Source organism: Clarias gariepinus, chromosome 19, assembly GCF_024256425.1.
Source record: "Clarias gariepinus isolate MV-2021 ecotype Netherlands chromosome 19, CGAR_prim_01v2, whole genome shotgun sequence".
NCBI lineage: Eukaryota > Metazoa > Chordata > Actinopteri > Siluriformes > Clariidae > Clarias > Clarias gariepinus.
This window is the reverse complement of record NC_071118.1, coordinates 12,779,496-12,800,294: the sequence shown is the minus strand read 5'-3', so window position 1 is coordinate 12,800,294 and position 20,799 is coordinate 12,779,496. Positions and strand designations below refer to the sequence as shown.

Genomic DNA, 20,799 nt, shown 5'->3' with positions numbered 1-20,799 from the left:
TCATCCAAATGCTCTCTAGCAAACTTTAGACGAGCCATGTACTGGCTTAAGCAGGGGGACATGTCTGGCACTGGCGGTGCAGTGTGTTACTGATGGTAGCCTTTGTTACTTTGGTCCTAGCTCTCACTAGGTCCCCCCCTGTGGTTCTGGGATTTTTGCTCAAAATTGCACCATAATTTCCACCATAATTTGCAAATAAATTCTTAAAAAATTTTACAATTTGATTTTCTCAAAAAAAAAATTCTTATTTTGTCTCTCACAGTTGAGGTATATCTACAGTATGATGAAAATTACAGGCCTCTCTCATATTTTTAAGTGGGAGAACTTGCAATTGTTGGCTGACAAATTATTATTTTTTTGCCCCACTGTATATAAATATAGTGGATATAAAAAGTCTACACAGTCAGGTTTTTATGATGTAAAAAATGTAAAGATAGATGAAAAGATAAATCATTTTAGAACTTTTGCCACCTTTAATGTGACCTATAAACTGTACAACATAATTCAAAAACAAACTGAAATCTTTTTTTCAGGGGTGGGTAAAAAAAAGTGTCTCTGGTTAACCACAAATAAAGTTCAGTTTTTTACTAACTAAAGTTCTAGTTGGCTTTTCCTGACATTTTTTTTAGTTGCATTTTACAGCAAAAGCCATGGTCTGCAGAGAGCTTCCAAAACATTTCATTGTTAATCATTGTTAAATGACATCACTTTCCAGTCAGGAGAAGGCTACACAAGAATTTCCAAGGCGTTAAGTATACCATGGAACACAGTGAAGACTGTTATCATCAAGTTGACAAAAAAATTACTAAGAACTGTATGTCCCTCCAAAATTGATTAAGGACAAGAGGAAAACTGGTCAGGGAGGCTGCCAAGGGGCCTACAGCGTTATTAAAGGAGCTGCAGGAATTTCTGGCAAGTATTGGCTGTGTATTACATGCAACAACAATCTTCCGTATTCTTCATATGTCTGGGCTATGAAGTAGGGTAAAGGAAAACATCCAAGCCTGTCTAACTTTTACAAAAACACATTTGAAGTCTTTAAAAGCATGTGGGAACAAGTATCATGGTCTGATAAGCCAAGGTTGAACTTTTTGGCTATAATTACAAAAGGTATGTTTGGCACAAAAACAACACTGTGCATCACCAAATGAACAACATACCCAAAGTGAAGCATGGAGGTGGCGGCATCATGCTTTGGAGCTGTTTTTCTTTCGATGGAACTGTGGCCTTAGTCAAGTTATAGGGAATTATGAACAGTTAGAAATACTAGTCAATGTTGGCACAAAAAGGCTTCGGCTAGAAAGTTAAAGATAAAGAGGATTTTCGTCTTTCAGCATAACAATGACCCAATGCATGCAGTACTGTACATCCAAATCAGTGCAAAGCCATCCAAAAGAATGGCTGCACCAGAAGAAGATTAAAGTTTTGGAATGGGCCAGCCACTGCCCAGACTTGTATCCGATTCAAAATCTGTGGGGTGACCTGATGAGGGCTGTGCACAGGAGATGCCATCGCAATCTGACAGATCTGGATCGTTTTTGCAAATAAGAGTGGGCAAATATTGCTAAGGCACGATGTGCCATGCTAATAGACTCCTACCCAAAAAGACTGAATGCTGTAATAAAATCAAAAGGTGTTTCAACAAAGTATGAGTTTAATGGTGTGCATATTTATGCATTACATCATTTCATTTTTTTTTTTACTTCACTCCCATTATTAAATTTTTTTAACTCTGTTGTACAGGTTATATGTCACATTAAAGGTGTAAAAAAATTGAAAATAAAATTATTTATCTTGGTCTCATCACAAAAACCAGGCGTTTTAACAGGTGGTGAGTATTTACTCAATTTGCTTTAGAATTAGTAATAAAATTTAAAAAAAAATTCCCCCGTTTTTTTATATTATAGTGTTTTTATATCCTTTTTTATAGACTTTATATATCCACTGTATATACAGATGGACACCAAATGTATACACACTTCAAAGTTGTTATCTATGCCCTTTTTTAAAAAGGCAAATTGCATTATGTTTCCTCTAGACGTCAATTGTAGTACCTTAGTTGATAAGAGAGTATACAGTATATATATTTCATGTTGAAGTATATACTCTATACATGTACTGTATATACTGTATATACAATATATTACATTTCTGTATGGGTTACCACTTGTAAATGCAGTTCTCTGTAAATTGGAAGACAGAATGTTTTGGAATTAATTCTGCTGCTTCCGTCATGAGTTACATCATCAATAAAGATTAATGAGCCTATTCCAGAAGCAGCCATAAGCCAAAGCCATGACATTGCCTTACCACGTTTGCCTGCAGAGCCTGGGTGTTTTATCATGAGCAAATTCTTTTTCCTTTCCATAGTTTGGCATTTATATCATTTTGCAATTTATTTTGTTTCAATATGGGTCTCATCCCTGTATTTCTTTGCAAATTCCAATCTTACCTTTGGTACTGTTGCATCATCTGGTTTGGCCTCTTTATTTCTCCTCTCTAAGTCTTCGAATGGTGGCTTGAGATACCTTCACCTCTGCGCTGTGGAACTTGCTGGTGCTGTCACTGATGTTGGGTTTTTCCTTCACAGCTCTTCCAGTCTTTCTGTCATCAACTGACATTGTTTTTATTGGCAGACCTGTTATATGTCTGCTTGTTAATACACCAGCGGCCTTTTTTTATGGCATTCCAAATTGTTGAACTGTCTATACCCAATGCTTGTGTAATGGCCCTGATCAATTTCTCACATTGGGCTTCCCTTTCCCCATAGACAGCTTTAGGGCTCAGAGTAGACATTCGATGGTATACATTGTTTACACAATCAATTTACCAGATTATTTGTACACATTGTCAACATCTGTCATTTACATCTTCACTGGAAAAAAATAGGTGGATGCAAACCAAAGGTGCCTGGATTAAATTCTGGTCCATTGTCTTTTTATCTTCAGTGTGTAGCAAAAATAACAAAAGCAAAACCCAGTATATACAGGTATACAAAACAATGCCCAAAGTCTTTAAGTAAAAGAAAACCCGCAAAGTAGAAATCTTGCCTGACAAGGTTTTCTAAGTATCTTAGAGAATCTGCCACAGATTTTTGGAGACCTTGAAGATCACAATTGCTTCTGTTTTTGCAGGTAAAACATAACAGCCAGCACTCACTTTGGTCGGGAAAGTGGTTTCCTTTTTCAGAGAGAACTAAAAATGTGGTACATCAGTCTTTAACTTTCACTTTAGCAAGAGGGCTTTTCATGTTTTTGTTAAAATAATGAAACAAATTATATTAAACAAATCAAAGAAACAGTTGAGAGTCTGTGCTAAAAAAGAAAAGAAAACATCTTTATGATGCTAATTCTTATCTTATTCTCTCTGGCATTTGGCATATCCCAACAGGACATCCTTTTTCCTTTTATTCTGTCACTTCCTGTTTTCTTAGTCTTTTTCATTTTTGTACATTTATACCCTTCATAAAAATGAACAAACATGGTTGTATAAAACATTTCTATTTAAAAAGACCATATTTTGAAAAACACTTTAAAAAATATTTATTCACTCATTTTGCTTTAGAATTTGAATTAAATATAAAATATATTTTTCTATCATTTAAAATTATAGGGTTTTCTCTTAAGAATATATTTTCTAAAATTGTTGAGCTCTCTGCAGGTCACTCACTAGGTCCCCCCGTGTGGTTCGGGGATTTTTGCTCACAGTTCTTGTGATCATTTTGACCCCACGAGATGAGATCTTGTGTGGAGCCCCAGATCGAGGGAGATTATCAGTGGTCTTGTATGTCTTACATTTTCTAATAATTGCTCCCACAGTTGATTTCTTTACACCAAGCTGCTTACCTATTGCAGATTGAGTCTTCCCAGCCTGGTGCAGGTCTACAATTTTGTTTCTGGTGTTGTTTGACAGCTCTTTGGTCTTGGCCATAGTGGAGTTTGGAGTGTGACTGTTTGAGGTTGTGGACACACGTCTTTTATACTGATAACGAGTTCAAACTGATTAATACAGGTAACGAGTGGAGGACAGAGGAGCCTCTTAAAGAAGAAATTACAGGTCTGTGAGAGCCAGAAATCTTTGTTTGTTTGTTGTTGACCAAATACTTATTTTACAGATAAATGTATCAATAACTTCATTAAAAATCCTACAATGTGATTTTCTGGATTTTTTTCTTATTTTGTCTGTCATAATGGAGGTATACCTATAATGAACATTACAGGCCTCTCACCTTTTTAAGTGGAAGAACTTGCACAATTGGTGGCTGACTAAATACTTTTTTGCCCCACTGTGTATCTCTGTTCTGCTTGCAGCTTCCTTCACATGAGAATCACTTGGTGCTACAGAGTACAGCCCCACATGACTGTCCTAATTTGTACCATCACACATTTATTAAATAAACAACTTCACATGCATACTACAGAGGTAAATTCACAGATCTTACAGAAAGCCTGAACCCGTGCTGAAGATGCTTTAAACATACTCAGTCTTGTTTGTGGAAAAGTAATGACTCATAATCACACTATTTGTTGTCACCAAGAGGAACATGGGTTCTCTTTTGAGTCTGGTTCCTCTTTTTTTTATTTATTTATTTATTTTTAATCATGGAGAATTTTTTTTCCAGTGTTATTTCTGGTTTGCTCATTAGTGAGCCAAATATAAATCAATACCTTAATATAAGTTAACGTCATAGTAATTGATCATCTAGAAATATCACTGATATTTAAACCACCCCCCCCCCCCCACACACACATCAGCTTTTAATTAAACACTTAAAAAATCTTTTTTAAATATAAATATATCATTATCAGTGTCAGTGAAAATAAACCATCACCAAATCATATCAGCTTACTGCTGGGTGCCAAGAGATTAGAAATACAGGCAGTAATTAATTACCTATAAATGGCCCGTATAAAAGAGCTGGATAAATTGCCAACTGAGAGTTGACTTAAACTTATTATAACAATATACAGTATACATATGAATATCAATAATAAATAAGTAACAAAAGTAACTTTATATAATAATTATGTTAATAGAATATGTACGTTCACATGCATTTGTAATAAATAATACATTATAGTATTGTAACACAATTATTGTGCAGATGCTGAACTGTACTGTATTACATTCTGCTGTGTATTTAGTGTAATGACCTTGAAGTCACTCTTTCTTTAATAAGTTTCTGCAATAGTAGGCAGCTATCCTTATCATGCTACAATATATATTGGAAAGAAATAATTAAAAACTCAGCATTTAATAAATAAACTCTATGTATAGATTATAAACTAATCTCTGATGACAGCTAATAATATCCACATTACAGTGTAAAACACTTCAGGCAGGAACACACTTTCACCAAGATGTTTTTTATGTAAATTATTAATGCCTTGTTCATGCCCTGTGGTCACTTAGAGAACAATTAACTAAACCCAGTCCATGCCACAGAACAAACCATGGCTCCTGAGACAATATAACCATGAGTCTGTGCTATGGAAGTTTCTTATTTAATTTTCAATTCATGTGTGAAATGACATCTGTTATAAAAGTTAACCAAAAATGTCCATAGCAAATTAGAAAATTATTCATTACATGTTCATTATCAATAATTAATATTTAAATGTTGTGAAATAACATTGCCTTTATGTAAATTTATTAATAGCACTTGTATCTTCTGTGTGTGTGTGTGTGTGTGTGTGTGTGTGTGTGTGTGTGTGTGTGCACATGCACATGTGTGTGTGCCTCTGCTCATGTGTGTATTTCCTGCCAGAGAGGTGAGCTAAGTAAACCACAGTTTCACTGCAGGAACCATTTCAAAAATAAAAGTGTGTTTCTGCTTGAGGAAGTAATGCAAATTTCCGTTCCTGATTCTCTGCAGACCAGGAACTACTGGGGGTGAAGCTTGTTATACTGAACAGAAAAAAAGTGTTAACAGGTTAAAGTGTAAAATTGTGTCTTGTGTTAATTAATATTTGTGCAATAATGCACAAAGCCGGGCAAAAAAAGGATTAAGGAGAAGCATAAAGGACATAAATAATCCACCTGTTGATGTACAGCACTGTGCAAAAGTCTTCAGCGATTTTTCATATTTTGCTACCAAAGAGTCAGACTGTCTTGTATTTCCAGTGTAGTTATAAAAAATAGTTTGTCTAGGCTTCCAGAAGGACGTTTTTTGATTCTCATTTTTGGCATGTTTTTAGCTCTTATTTTCTGTTCAGTCCCTGTACTTACCCAGTTTCAGGAGAGTGCTTTTTGGTTGTTTAGCCACACAATGACATATGGATCATTTGAGTATAAAAGTAAAACAGTAAAACATCAAACTAAACCAGTAAAAAACAGGTGCAGATGATAGATGATCAGGCCGGTGATTATTATTGATGCTGAATGCTGAGTTGTTGGAATAGACAAGAGGGTAAATGAGGCTGCTGCTGATGTTGTTACATAAAAATTTTAAATGGTATCTTCAGACACTTTGCAGCCTGTCATGATAAAAACATTAGTTTAATCTACAACAATTAACTTAATTTAAATGAGCACAGTCCTGTAAATGTGCCATGTGATGAAATAATTGTTTCACAAATTATTTATCCAGTGGTGTAAACAAGAATTTTCATAGGATAGATGTGTTAAGTGTGTTAAATGTGTTTAATAAAATTATTGCATGATGCACAATTAAATCAAGAAAATACTCATGTTGTAGGATTCTATATTAAACAACTTAGAACATGGCACCTATTGTTTGAACCTATGTACTGTATCTTTCAAGTTATCAAAAATATCAGAAGATTCTGGTGACAAATGTTTCTTTTCTTACCAGTTAAAATAATTAATAGAATATCTGAGTTTTGGTCCTGAGTCTTGGGTTTCACCTGTGTAAGATGCATTTATTGTAAACAAGGGTAAACCGCCATTAGACCAGTGAGCTATCTATGGCAGGGAAGCAAGCTATTTTTAAGGTGAGAAAATAGGGAGTAATCAACCACAACCATTGCACAAGAATTTGGCAAAGTGAACAAAACAATTTAAAAAAGGAAGAAACCACTGGTTTGTCAGAAATGGAACAGGTCTACCAACTAAAACAACAGAAGTTGACAACAGAAACACTGACAGCTTGAAAACCACACACAAAACAACAGTCGGTGACTTCACCAATAACCTTGACAGGGCAGAGCTGAAGAAATCACAATCCACTGGTTAAAGACTAACTTAAAGAGAAATAAAGAGGCCATAATACAGAAAGCAAACCACTCATCAGTGGCACGAAACAGAAGGTCTGATTGGAATTCCCAAATAAATACAGACAAAATGTTCTAGAACCAAGATTAGCCAAGTGATGAAAAGACCAAAATATAAAGGAAAAAAGGATCAGCTCATGCAGACCAAAACATACAAGTGCGGTGAATGGTAGTGTTGTGGCTTGGGCTTGCAAAATAACAGAACTGAAACAAGCTGCAGTACAAGTCTGGAAAAGCCTCACAAAATGAGAATGCAGCAGTTGGGTGATGTAAGTGGGTCACTGGCTTGATGTATTTATTTCTTACCTTTTGCTCACCTATAAATTGGGTGGTCTACTGCCTTTTCATCCAAATTTGCTAAATGTAAAGCAAATTGTGTTCTAATACGTTGTGTTCTAATACGTTTTGTTTACTATCATCACATAACAAGCAAGCTGAAAACATAATACAAAATGCTTTTGTGTTATGCTTTGTATTTTTATTTATCTAACCATAAAATGCTGTCCTATCAATCGTAAAGCATTTGAAGCATTTCTGCACTGAAAGGATATGTCTATTCACCTCAGAATCCATCCTACTACTTCTATCAGTGATCATATAATCAATAAACACTAGTGACTAAGTTTCACCTGCAGCCATACATGTTTGTGACATACCACTGCCTCCACCATGTTTGACAGATAATGTGCTGGTTTATGAGCCCTTCCTTTCCTTCTCCATACATCTCTTTTCCAATTCTTCTGTTAGAAATTATTCTTGTTTTATTTGTCATCAATTTATAGATGATAATCTATAGATTTTCAAGCTTGGCCATTTTGTTCCATTGTGTTACTTAATTTTTACAATAATTTTTTTAAATCAATTAAGTAGTTGAAATATGGTGGACATTTTGTAACAGCAAATATTTAGGCTGTATTTATTGTAGTAAGTGGCTCTTACACTGTCAAATATTTTAATTGTTTATTAAAAAAAAAAAAAAAAAGTCTACACACCACTGATAAAATTGCTAAAACTGAAGGTTTGAAGGTTTTTTTTTTTTTTTTTTTTTTGGTAATGTACAGTAGTAGAAGGACCCAAAATAAAAGAATAATGTAAAAAAAGGATAAAAAGGATAAAAACGATCCCTGGTTTCATATATGTGTATACCTCTTAAGCAATATTTTGTTTAAGCACATTTTTATTAATACACATTTTTGGGGATGAGTTTATTATGAGTGTCCACATGTATTTGTGCTGTGGGTCATTATTATTCTGGGCAGTCCAATTTTTGTTCATTATTACCTGCCTATCAGGCGCCTGTAGGTTTTTTTGACAAAATATATTTGCATTTAATGCCATATATTTTGAATAGAGCCCCAGAAGAAGAACAGCCCATAAGCATAATCTGGCCACCACCTTTTCTGTTGAACAACTCGTAGTGTCCTAACATACAGTATGACTGCAGATCAATCCTTGCTAATCAATATCACACAAATCAGGATGGGTTTTCTGTTAAGTCTAGTTCTTCTCATGGTTTCTTTCTATTGCCATCTCAGGGAGTTTTTCCTTGCCACAGTCGCTCCCGGCTTGCTCATCAGGGACAATCTGATAATTATGATTTATACATATTTCCTTACAGTTTTCAAACTCATTTCCATATTTTTTAACTTCCATTAAGCTGCTTTCAACAATGGCCATAGTTCAAAGCACTATATTTTATTCACAAGGATTTTCAGGACGTAGATGAGAAAATGTGTTAAATAAAATCATTACATGATATAAAAAAAATTCAATTGCCAGTTTCATTATTTAAGGTTTAAAAAAATACTCAGTTTTTAAGATTCTACACTGAACAACTTAGAACATGGCACCTATTGTGTGAACCCATGTATCTTTCAAATGATCAAAAATATTGCAAAAGTTTCTTAGTTTACCGGTTTAAATAATTAATGTAATGTCTACTCTTGGTTCAGAGTCCTGTTTTTTTTCTCTCTGTAAGACTGCATTTGTTGTTAAAAAGTCTTAAACACCATAAGACAAGAGAGTTGTCTTTGGGAGAACTGTTAACCCATTTTTAAGCTGAGAAAATGAAAACATTTGGCGAAGCTAATAAAACAATCTGAAACGTCCTGAAAAAGACACAAACCATTGGTGTTGCTGCTTTGCGACAATGGACATTGTTAAAAGCGCTATATAAATAAAACTGAAACTAATTTTTTTTTCATGAGAAAGAGCTTCTATCTAGCCACCTAACTCATAGCCCAAAACATATGAACAATAAGAGAGATCAGGCCAGAGTGATCAGTACTTGGCATATATTCCTGCAACTCTTTTAATGATGCCAAAGTTTTCTTTGCAGCATCTTGGTTAGGTTCTTATCGTAGTTTTGTCAATTTTTAAAGAAATGTTCTAGTCATTAGTACTGACACAGTGGTGCCTTGTTTTCTCCACTTGTTGATAATAGCCTTACAGTGTTTAATGGTACATATCCCACACATAAGTTGTAAGTAAGCTATTTGTGGACCATGGCTTCACAGTCAATTGAAACCAAGAAGAATCACTCACTCACCGTCTATACCACTTTATACTGTATATATGTTTGGAGGGTGCCTGGAGGCTATCCCAGGAGACTTAGGTCAAGAGGCAGGGTACACCTTGGAAGGGGTGCCAATCCAACGCAGGTGACATAGACATAGACAGAAACTGATATGGTTGTTCACACAGTACAAGCAATTTGGGAATGATTAACAGTTAGCCTAATCTGCAAATCTTTGGAAGGAAACCAAGCACAGGAAGAACATGCAAATTCCATGCACAAAGACCCCAAAGCGGGAATCAAACCCAGACCATGGAGGTGCAAGGCGACAGTGCTAACCACTAACCTGAAAACAGAACAGAAAGAAACAGATGATTTTTTTTTTTTTTTTTGGTAAGGGTTAATAAGAATCACCATATTTATCCATTTAGGGCATTATTATCATAATTGATGTTTATGCAACCAGATTATGGTAAAGTACTCAGTCACTTTTTATTTTGCCTCTAAAATTGTTGTTTTCCACTTGGGTTCTGTCTGACATGGAAATGGGATGATTTTTATTTTTTTTTTTACTTCAGAAACCTCTGATGGTGTGTAAACTTTTTTTTTTTTAAATATCCATTGTGCACTGGATGAAATCCTGAATGAAAAACTGGGTTGCTGAATTAAGAAACAACCCTCTCACTTGTAGCAAGAAAAAAAGATTATGAATACGTTTATATAGCCTATACATCTTTTAAGTAGATATAACGTGGTATCATACGATATCACAGAACTCCATTATCAGCTTTGCTTATTAATTATTCGCTAATTAATCTTGTTCTCATTAATGACTCCTCGTGCTGATTGTCTGCTGAACCTCGCGCGCTCCCTCTGCTGCCTGCTGCTGTCCAAAAAACTTCATGTCTGCTCTTCCTGCTTCTTCTCCTCCTTCTTCTTCACTGTGTGTGTGTGTGTGTGTGTGTGTACTGGGAACCGGACGGACGGATCTCGGGTCATCTGCAGCTGCGGCGCGCGCACGCGGAGGGCGCAGGAGGAGGCGGAGGGAAAAAATGGCGGCCATCAACTAGAGCAGGACACACGGGGACAAGTCGGGGAAGAAGATCCGAAATAGTGAGTAAAGCGGAGTAACCGGGTCTAAAAACACGACAATGTGAAGGAAGCCACGGTGTGTTTGGTGGTCCGTGACGCGCTCACGGTGTGTGTGTGTGTGTCTGTGTGTGTGTCTGTTTGCGGGCTTTATTTGGAAATTGAAGCTCGACGTGAAAGACCTGCGAAAGAGCTCCTGTCTGTCTGTCTGCTCGGCTGTCTCTCTCCTTCTTTATGGCTTTTTATTATTTTTTTTTTTTTTGACCAAATGGTGGAGATCTGCTGCGTGCTGGCGTTTGATGAAGATCTAGAGAAGGTTCAGATGATCAGGAGTGTGTGTGTGTGTGTGTGTGTGTGTAATTAAAGTGAAGCAGACGGACAGAGCTTCCTGTTCGGTTCTTCTTCCAACCCACTATTTATAAACCCTCACTAATGTGTGTGTTTTGTTTAGATCATCTAATGGACCTTTGCTTGAGGTCTTTGGAGAGGGAATTGTTCCAAAAGAGCTTTATTTGACTGGTGTGTGTGTGTGTGAGAGAGAGAAAGAGCGACAGAGAGAGAGACAGAGGAAGAGAAGAAGGAGAAGCCATTGCGCTTCTTTTCTGCTCTTTCTCTCCTGTGGGATCGTCCATTAAGCGACAGTCAGTGTGGCTGGCATTGCTGCAGCTCCTCTCCACGTCCACACACACATACACACACTCACACACTCTCTCTCACACACACAGAGAGAGAGACAGAGTACAAAAAAGCCAATGTTCTTGCTCTCTGACGTTCAGCTTGAACACGATCTGGATGTTTTTCATGCACTCGCTCATGTGGATGGATGGAAGTGGAGGTGAAAAGTGAAGTGTTTGGACTTCCTCCTCCTCCTTCTTCTTCTCCTTCTTCTTTTTAGTCTTCGTGTCTGTCCGTCTTCGGCGTCTTTTTTTTTTCTGGACGTGCTGTCAGGTACGGCATTATTCTCCATAAAATGGAGGGAGGCGGATGAGTCTCCGAGGAGAGAAAGAAAGAAAGGAAGGAGGAGGAGTGAGACAGGAGAACAAAGGTTGACTTCTCTTCTCTGGCTTCTACTCTCGCTTGGACAAGGAACCTCACATAGTGAGCTGTTAGAGTAAATATTTTCTTATTCGTTCGTTTTATCCGGGATTTCTGGTTCTTTTGTGGGTTAGGATGAACTCAGGTGGTTGTTGTTCTCGACGGGTTTGCTCGTGTCTGTGTGTTGGAGTTGTAGTTCCCCTTTTTTTGTGTGTGTGTGTGTGAGATTTTTTTTTTTTTGATTTGGGATGAATAGAAGCCGCGACGGTGGTTGTCACATTCAGTCGTGGATGAGAGGAGAATGTTAATGCCTCCACATTCATGCTAATGTTCTACCAGTAGTGGCCTTCACATGTCTAGGGAGAAGTTTTCAAAGTTCCTCGTCATACTTTTGGAGATTTAAAACCTCGTTTTGATGAATTTGAGGTTTCTCCTTGATGATAAAAACTATTTTTTTTGAAAGTGTTTCTTCATATTCACAATTTCAACCTCGGTTCCTGTCATGTTCTTTACACCATTTCAACATACCAGCATGACTATTAGATGGAATTTTGCTGGCCTATTCAGTTCCTATGATATGTTTTAACAGTTTTAAAAGATTTGGTCATTTATCTATTTAAATTGTCATATATATTTTACAGATTCTTTTTCAGTTGTATAGAGTTAGAGTAGTGCATACATGCTAATTTTTCATGTTTCCTTGACTTTTTTGGGATGCCATTACTGATACTTTAATGTAGTAAAAAGTTCCTACATGGGCTGTAAAAAATATTCTGGATTTATTTAAAGATTGCATAACTTTAATGGAGTATTTGTGGACATGTTTCCACCTAAAGTTCTTATTATGTTCTCAGGCTATTCTTTTAATGTATAAAATGGATTTTAAGATCATTTCCACATCTAGAAAGGTTTTGTGAAGCACTTGCTTGAGTTCTGGACGTGTTTAATATTCCATGAGGAGTTCTATTTCGTTTGTTTTCTAGGATTAAAAAGGCACTGCTGTTAATATGTTCTGTAATTCTTAGTTAATGTAAACCTGGATTTTATTTGTTTCAGAATTTTATCGCTTTGCACTTGAGAAAATTCATATCTGTACTTTTTTTTATTCTGGATTAAATTACAAAAAAAGCAGATTGTAATAGTTGAAAAAAAGTCTTTCAAATTCTTTCTTTCTATCTATTGTTTTATCTCATTCCCCTGTTTTTGCCAGCTAATCTGAAAGACTGAAGGGGTGTGTGTGTGTGTGTGTGTGTCGCTTGCTTCTGCAATAACTCCGGTCAGTGTAGAAACCTGCTGACACTGAGATCACTGCGACAACTGAGGAGGACGAGCTTTTAAAATTCAAAATGGAGGATGTGTGTGTGTGTAAGCTAAAACTGACTTTTACACATGAAACTTGATGCATGTGCTCAATCCAGTTTGTCAGATGAACGTGGATAGAGATCAAGGAGTTTTGCCGTGCCGTTCTGTTGAATTTAGGATTTGGTTCTCTTTGGTGATACTCTATAGCACAGCTATGAGGGACCTCGGTGTCTGATACAGACAAGGGTACATGTTGACGGTAGAAAATTTTGCAACGTTGTCCGTTTTAATTGAACTTGTCAACGGGCGCACACATACAACACGCTTACTTCAGTAAGGTGTGCGTGTTTGTCTCGTCAGCATAGCTTCATTCTGCCAACCTGCCAGTCCAGTTTGAACATGTTCTCCTGCAGCGTCTTCTTGTCCCTCACCTGTGTTTATGCAAATGTGGAATTTCAGCATAAGAGAAGCTGAAAGGAGACGTTAGAATAAAATTTAATGAGAGAGTCTTTCTTCTGCATGAGATGTAACAATGGATACACAGGAATAAGACGCAGTATATTCATTTAGACGAGTGCGAGTGGATGATTTTGTGCTTGCTAGTAGCCTTGAAGAACATGTCTAATGCAGAGATGTTTTTGGCCACATTGCACATGCAGCATACGTATATCTATACACTCTTTCTTAATGTAGTTTATGATTAAATTTGAGGTAGGTTTTGGACTATTGTCCTGTTGCAGAAGCCAAGCTCTTTTCAGCTTTTGTGTCTTGTCAGACTGTGATACATTTGCTTTCGGAATTTGGTGATATTTACTAGAATCCTGTATTTACTCTTCCATCTACCCATGAGTGTTTGTGTTGCAGCCAGTGGCATGGCAATATTAAAACGTTTTTACATTAGGGACCTGGGATCGTTTCCAAGATCACTTGACCCCAAAGTCAGTCATGCTCAGGAAACATGGCCGAGTCCAGTGGACAGGGTGCATTCAAGAACGATACAGCGTACTCAGTCATGGATCAGATTAGATATGGAAGTCAGTTGAACTTTAAAAAATATATATATACAGTATATAATATTAGGCATGTCCTCTTGTGTTGGCGGCTCACAAACCAAGTAGGTGCATCCTGCCACTTGCTGTATTGGAGTGTTGAACACGCAGGTGTACCCGAGTATGGAGAACAAAAATATGTGAACACTGGCCAGCAGGGGATTAGGGAGGAAGGAGCAGTCGTTCAGTGCATGGTACAAAGCAATCGTGCCTAATGTGTAAGCGCCCTAAAGCATAGTAGATTTACCCAGAGGCTTAATCTTTGGTTTTTGTTTTCCCCAAATGCTATCCCTGTTTCCTTCAAATGCACCTTTAGTGATTATGCCCACAGATGTCAATTTTTATTTCATCATTCCTCAGCATTTTTTTTTTTACTTTTCAAAAATGCCACTGGCAGGTCTAAATGTTGTTTTTAATACATATGATGTTGACTTTCGTCTTTCCTTTAGACCACTCCTCCATGCAGATCATGGGTTTGCACAAGCAGCGCTGCAGAGTAGAGCAGTGCACTGACGGTCATCTGTCAGCGAAACCTTACTGCAAGTGTTTAGTGTCATTTTGGGGATTTGACTTTGCCTTTTCCCCAACATACAGGCAAAATTTTTTTGGGTCTCCCAGATCATGTTTTGACAGCTTTCTTTAACGTCATTTAATTTTGAAAGCTGAAAATACATTTGATAGGTTTTCACTTTTTTGTAAGCATCAATTGGCTACAAGCTTGATGCTTTAAGAAGCATACGGTTGTTGGTGTTTGCACAAGATTTATAGAGTCAGAGAACACATTATATCATCATCTGATAGTTCCTAAAGACCATGTGTGACCTGGGGAATAAGTTCTAACAAGTAGGATTTTTTTCTTCTATTTTTAAGGTTTCTAAATGTAAACTGTTTATTAACATGTACAGGAAATTTTTTGCAGTTCTATTAAATATTTTATGTGCTATAGACTATAGACTGATTACTTTTAACAATAAAATCAACTGCGTGATATTGTGTCAGTAACTCAACATCAAGCCCTGGACTCCATTAGACCTTTGAAGGTGTGCTGTGGTATCTGGCACCAAGGTGTTAGCAGCAGATCCTTTAAGTCCCATAAGCTGAAAGGTAGGGTATTCATTTATCAGACTTGTTAGTCTAGTACAGCCTGCAGATGATCAATCAGACTGATATCTGGGGAATTTGGAGGCCAAGTCAACACCTTGAACCATTTGTCATTTTCCTGAACCCATTCCTAAAAAAATTTTTTTTGCATGTGGCAAGATGCACAGGATGGCAGGGTTATTCTGCTGAAAAAATGGTACTGCCATCAGCGAATCATTGGTCTTCAACAATTTTGGTAGGTGTTACGCCACATTGCATCCTGGAGCCATATTACCCGTGTAAATGGCACACACACCTGGCAGTCCACATGATCAATCGACCCAGGCCACTTTCTTTCATTGCTTCATGGACCAGTTCTGATGGTTACATGCCCGTTGCAGGACCTTTGACAGTGGTCATGGGTCAGCATGAGCACTCTGACCAGTCTGTGGCTACAGAGCTTCATACACAGCGAGCTGCAATGTTCTGATTTTCTTTCTCAAAGAATCAACATTAGGGTTTTCAGAAATTTAAGCTACAGTCGCTCTTCTATAGGATCAGAGTACACCAGCCAGCCATCCCCAAGTGTGTCGATCAGCTTTGACCTCCCATGACCCTTTCATCATTGTACTGGTTTTTCTTCCATGGACTGCTTTTTGGTAGGTTTCTAACCACTGCTTATCATGAACCTGCAGTTTTGTATATCCTTTTTAGCCATAACAATGTGGGCTTTCTTAAAGTCTCCCAGATTTTTCCTCTTGCACATTTTTCCTTCTTTGAGCACATTAACTTCAAGAACTGACTATTCACTTGCTGCCTAATACATCCCACAGGTGTCAGTATAAGGAGATAAATCACTGATATTTATTTCACCTATCAGTGCTTTTAATGTTAAATGTTAAACAGCCGTTCCTGCACTAACCACAGCTAGTTTTTTCTCTCTCTACAGTTCAACTCTATTCTGGAAACTTTCACATGCCAGAGATCTTAAAGTAAAAGCTTTACCTTTGACTCTTTGAAAAGCACTGACACTGGAGACTCCTTCCGTAAATGTTAAACGTTTTTTAAAACCAGATGCTTTCCATAGTAGTAATAACATAATAATAACAACAAAAACATTAATAATAAGGATGTAATAAAAACAAGCACATTAGTATAAACCTGTTTTTTTGCAGATTAAGATTAACTTACAGCACAATGAAATGATATTTTTTGGCATATCCCAGTTAAAGCTGGCTGGGGCTAAGAGTGCAATGTCAGCCCAGATACAGCGCCCCTAGAACAGATAGGGTTAGGGGCCTTGTGTAAGTGGCAGTATGTGGGTTTAAACCACAGACCCTCCGATCAGTAGCCCACAGCTTTAACCGATCGAGCCACCACTGGATAAACCACACAAATAGATACACTATTTTCAGAGCTTCTGTTACAGAAAGTTAATCAACACCTCCTTACCAATCGTTATTCAGAATTCATCCGGAACAGTGGGATAAACAATCATGTCTGCAGCTATTGCCCAGGTAACGCAGATCTTGTTGAATATCGCACTAGGCAAATGAGCTCTTAAACAAGCCACATTATTTGACTTTATTCGATTGGTTTTGTTTGAGGACTCTGACCACTCTGCGTTTAGGTTGTTGTGAGTGTTTATGTTTTATTATATTAATCTGATTAATATAATAAAACAACAATGAGTCTGAGTGCAATGGTGTCAGGTTGTTTTATTTAGTGGTTTAGGACACAGTCACATTATGTACCATTAGCATGACTGTAATTGAGAATTTATTTACAGTGCAGATGTTTCTTTGGTGGTTCTTCGCAAACCCTGAAAGCAACAAGGGTCTCCTTTTGAAAGGTTTCCAGCGTGAACCTGTTTCGAACACTACATTTGAAGAAGCATTTTTGTTTTCCCTACAGAGTCTAATTTGATTTTAGACATCATGTGTCTCTGTCTGTGTGTATGAACTAAATGATGTTGTACAGAGTATGTGTTCCTGTTTCTCTGCAACTCTGGCACTTTTTGATGACATCATCATTCTGCTCTGCTTCAGGACGTTAAACAGAGACAGGAGGTGATGGAAACACATGACTCTTCTTTTGTCTGTGTGTGTCTGTGTGTGTGTGTGTCTGTGTCTGTGTGTGTGTGTAAGTGTGTGAGAGTGTGTATGAGTGGGGCCTGGAAAAGCTAAAAGCTGTGTTATGTAACTGAGTAATAGCCAAAGGTTCAGTTTCACTGCTGACCCACATGTTCACTAATCCATAAATAACCACAGTAAGATAGTAAGACTATAGAATATACTTGTACATTTGAAAGAAATTATTGCATCATCACTTTTTTCCATTAACATGTGTGTAGTATCATGCCTAACACTTAAACAAGCTCATTCAGTGATTGTTACAGCTGTTTTTTTAGTTTTGCTTCAGCAGGAAGAATGAAGAATGTGTAGCACTGAAGTGATTTCCCAGAATGCAACACGTCATGTAAAGAAAGCAGCCAGTCGACCATTTCAATTGGCTTTTGTGTCATCCTTCTCCTACGAGGTTCTCCAGGTCTTCTTGACCCTGTGTGTGTGTGGGGGTGTGCGTGCATATGTATATGTATATAATATTATATGTGTGTATGTGAATATATGTGTGTACATATAAACTACTGCCTAGCTTTAGCATCATCGCATGCTGGCTTGCAACCTGCCGACTAAGCTAAAAAAATTATAAAATATACTTGTACATAGTTCTGCATGGATGCACGACGCTGAAGAATAGAAAAAAAGGACCATAAATGTGTATAACACAGCATTAACATATTATTTAAAGTTTAACATGAGAAATTGGTCGTTTTACCTAAACTTTACCGCTTAATGTTTAAATAATTTCCACCAGGATGCGGATTTTAATTATACAGATTTGTTGTTTTAGACAAATTTGTCAAGAGGTGACTGTCAGTGTCTGACTTGGAGGCAGGAGTATGTATGAGCTCAGTTTGTGACGTCATTAAATAAAACTCAATGGTTTGATCCCATCACTATCCAGTGTGTAAAAATCTGTGTTTTAAGCTAGTGTGCTAAACGGTCTGTAGTACTGTAAAATATGTCTACAGCATTTACATCAATTACTATGTACAGTGTAATTATGATGATGCATTAGATTAAAAAGTCAGAGATTGTCTTGATGATAATATTTTTAATAGGGTTTGCTGGTAAATAAGTCTGTGTTTAAATCAGTATTTAAATCATGACATCGTACTTTTAACCTAGTTCACTTGCAGTTGCCTAAGTACCTAGGTACACTACATGGGCAAAGGTTTTGGAACATCTAATCATTACACCCAGATGTGGGCCTCCCCCAGCTGTGGCTACTTGATATTTTGGTTTGTCTACGGACCATCCTGCACCTCGGGGGCGACGGATACTCCCCACCCTGGAGATATAGTCGTAGTTTCTATGGCAGTTACTTAGGGGGTCGGGCTACCAGCTTGATGCACAATTGTCATCCACACGGTGCGCAATTTGGCAACGCCAGCTAGCCGACCCTGCATGTCTTTGGACTGTGTAAAGAAACTAAGGTACCCAGAGGAAACCCACTAAGCGCAGGGACTAATGCTTTTGACACGCACATCCCCACAGCCATGCGGCACAAACTGGTGGAAATCCTTTATGGAAGAGTGGAGATTTATTATTATTATTATTATTATTATTATTATTATTATTATAGGAACAGATTCTAAAATGGGAAATTCATCAAGCACCTGACAATGTAAGTGTTATTGTCAGATGTACACAAACTTTTGGCCATATAGTTTGCAGGTAGTTAATGATATTTATATTAGGTGATTTTTGATGACAAAACAACATGGGTTTGCTTTATACTTTGCATATTATAATTCATAAGATTTCTTTTCTGAGTGAGATACAGTGGGGCAAAAAAAATTTTTGTCAGCCAACAATTGTGCAAGTTCTCCCACTTAAAAATATGAGAGAGGCCTGTAATTTTCATCATAGGTATACCTCAACTATGAGAGACAAAATAAGAAAAAAAAATCCAGAAAATCATATTGTAGGATTTTTAAAGAATTTATTTGCTAATTATGGTGGAAAATAAGTATTTGGTCTATAACAAAATTTCATCTCAATAGTGTCAAACATTTCTGTAAGTCTTCACAAGGTTTTCACACACTGTTGCTGGTATTTTGGCCCATTCCTCCATGCAGATCTCCTCTAGAGCAGTGATGTTTTGGAGCTGTCGCTGGGCAACACAGACTTTCAAGTCCCCCCAAAGGTTTGGGGGGGTGGGGGGGGGGTCTAATTCTGGAGGTTCATGGGGTTGAGAACTGGAGACTGGCTAGGCCACTCCAGGACCTTAAAATGCTTTTTACCAAGCCACTCCTTCATTGCCCGGGCGGTGTGTTTGGGATCATTGTCATGCTGAAAGACCCAGCCGCATTTCATCTTAAATGCCCTTGCTGATGGAAGGAGGTTTTTACTCACAATCTCATGATACATGGCCCCTTTCATTCTTTCCTTTACACTGATCAGTCATCCTGGTCCCTTTGCAAAAAAACGGCCCCAATGCATGATGTTTCCACCCCCATGCTTCACAGAAGGTATGGTGTTCTTTGGATGCAACTCAGCATTCTTTCTCCTCCAAACATGACAAGTTGCAATGTGCTCATTGTAGTATATTATCTATTCTAACTAACTTGTGAGAGTTTATATGGTGAATTTTTTTTTCATAAGCAGATTTTTCCTTCACATTTATGGAAGGAGACCCCAGTGTCAGGGGCAAACCTGTAACAGCAATGTTTTTAAAGTAGAGGCTCCAGAATACTGTATATATAATCCATGAAGAAAAAGTATGTCATTTTTTTAACAAAAACAAAAAAATCACTATGACATAAGAGGAACACAAAATTTGATCGTGTTGTTGTTGGAAAGTGATCAATTTCGGTTTGGTAACATTAATTCTGCTTCATCCCGATCTGAAGTGGATTGTTTTCACACATGCCCCGCCATGTGTTTTATTCATTATTAAATAACACTTTATTTTGTACAGATACAGGGTTTTTTTCTTTTTTAAATCACATGTTCCGGGCAGTTCATTAAACTGTACAGAAAAACCTGTGTACAGTCCTGTGAATAGTTTTGGTAAGATGAAAGTGAAAGGATGAGCGAGAGCATGTGCATGAGCCGGGGAGAACACTTGAGAGAGTTTTTAAACTCTGGATATCTAGGGACCTAAAAAATGGGGAGAGTACAACCCTGCTAGTGTGTGTTGCTGTGTGTTAGAGTTAGCATTAGCATGTTGCTGATTCACAAATTCTGAGGGTGAGAAGTGAGGCAGACAAGCTGAGACGTGGTCACACCAAGTGTGTGTGTGTACAGTATGTGTGCAAAACACACTTCCTAGTGTGTGTGTGTGCGAGAGAGAGAGAAGGTTTGATGTATCTTTTTATCTATGATTTTCCTTTTGTTTATGTACAGTATTTACAGTCCGCTCCACAAGT

At 37.4% G+C, this 20,799-nt stretch overlaps 1 protein-coding gene across 5 annotated transcripts in view; it reads left to right on the top strand.

Annotated features, from left to right (window-relative positions):
- The first annotated feature begins 10,727 nt into the window (after window positions 1-10,727).
- Window positions 10,728-20,799, top strand: part of znf462 (zinc finger protein 462) — a 51,232-nt gene continuing 41,160 nt past the window's right edge. For all 5 annotated transcript variants that reach the window (XM_053478142.1, XM_053478140.1, XM_053478139.1 and 2 more), the window contains exon 1: window positions 10,728-10,860. The gene's annotated coding sequence lies outside the window, so the exon portion shown is untranslated. The remainder of the gene's footprint in view (window positions 10,861-20,799) is intronic.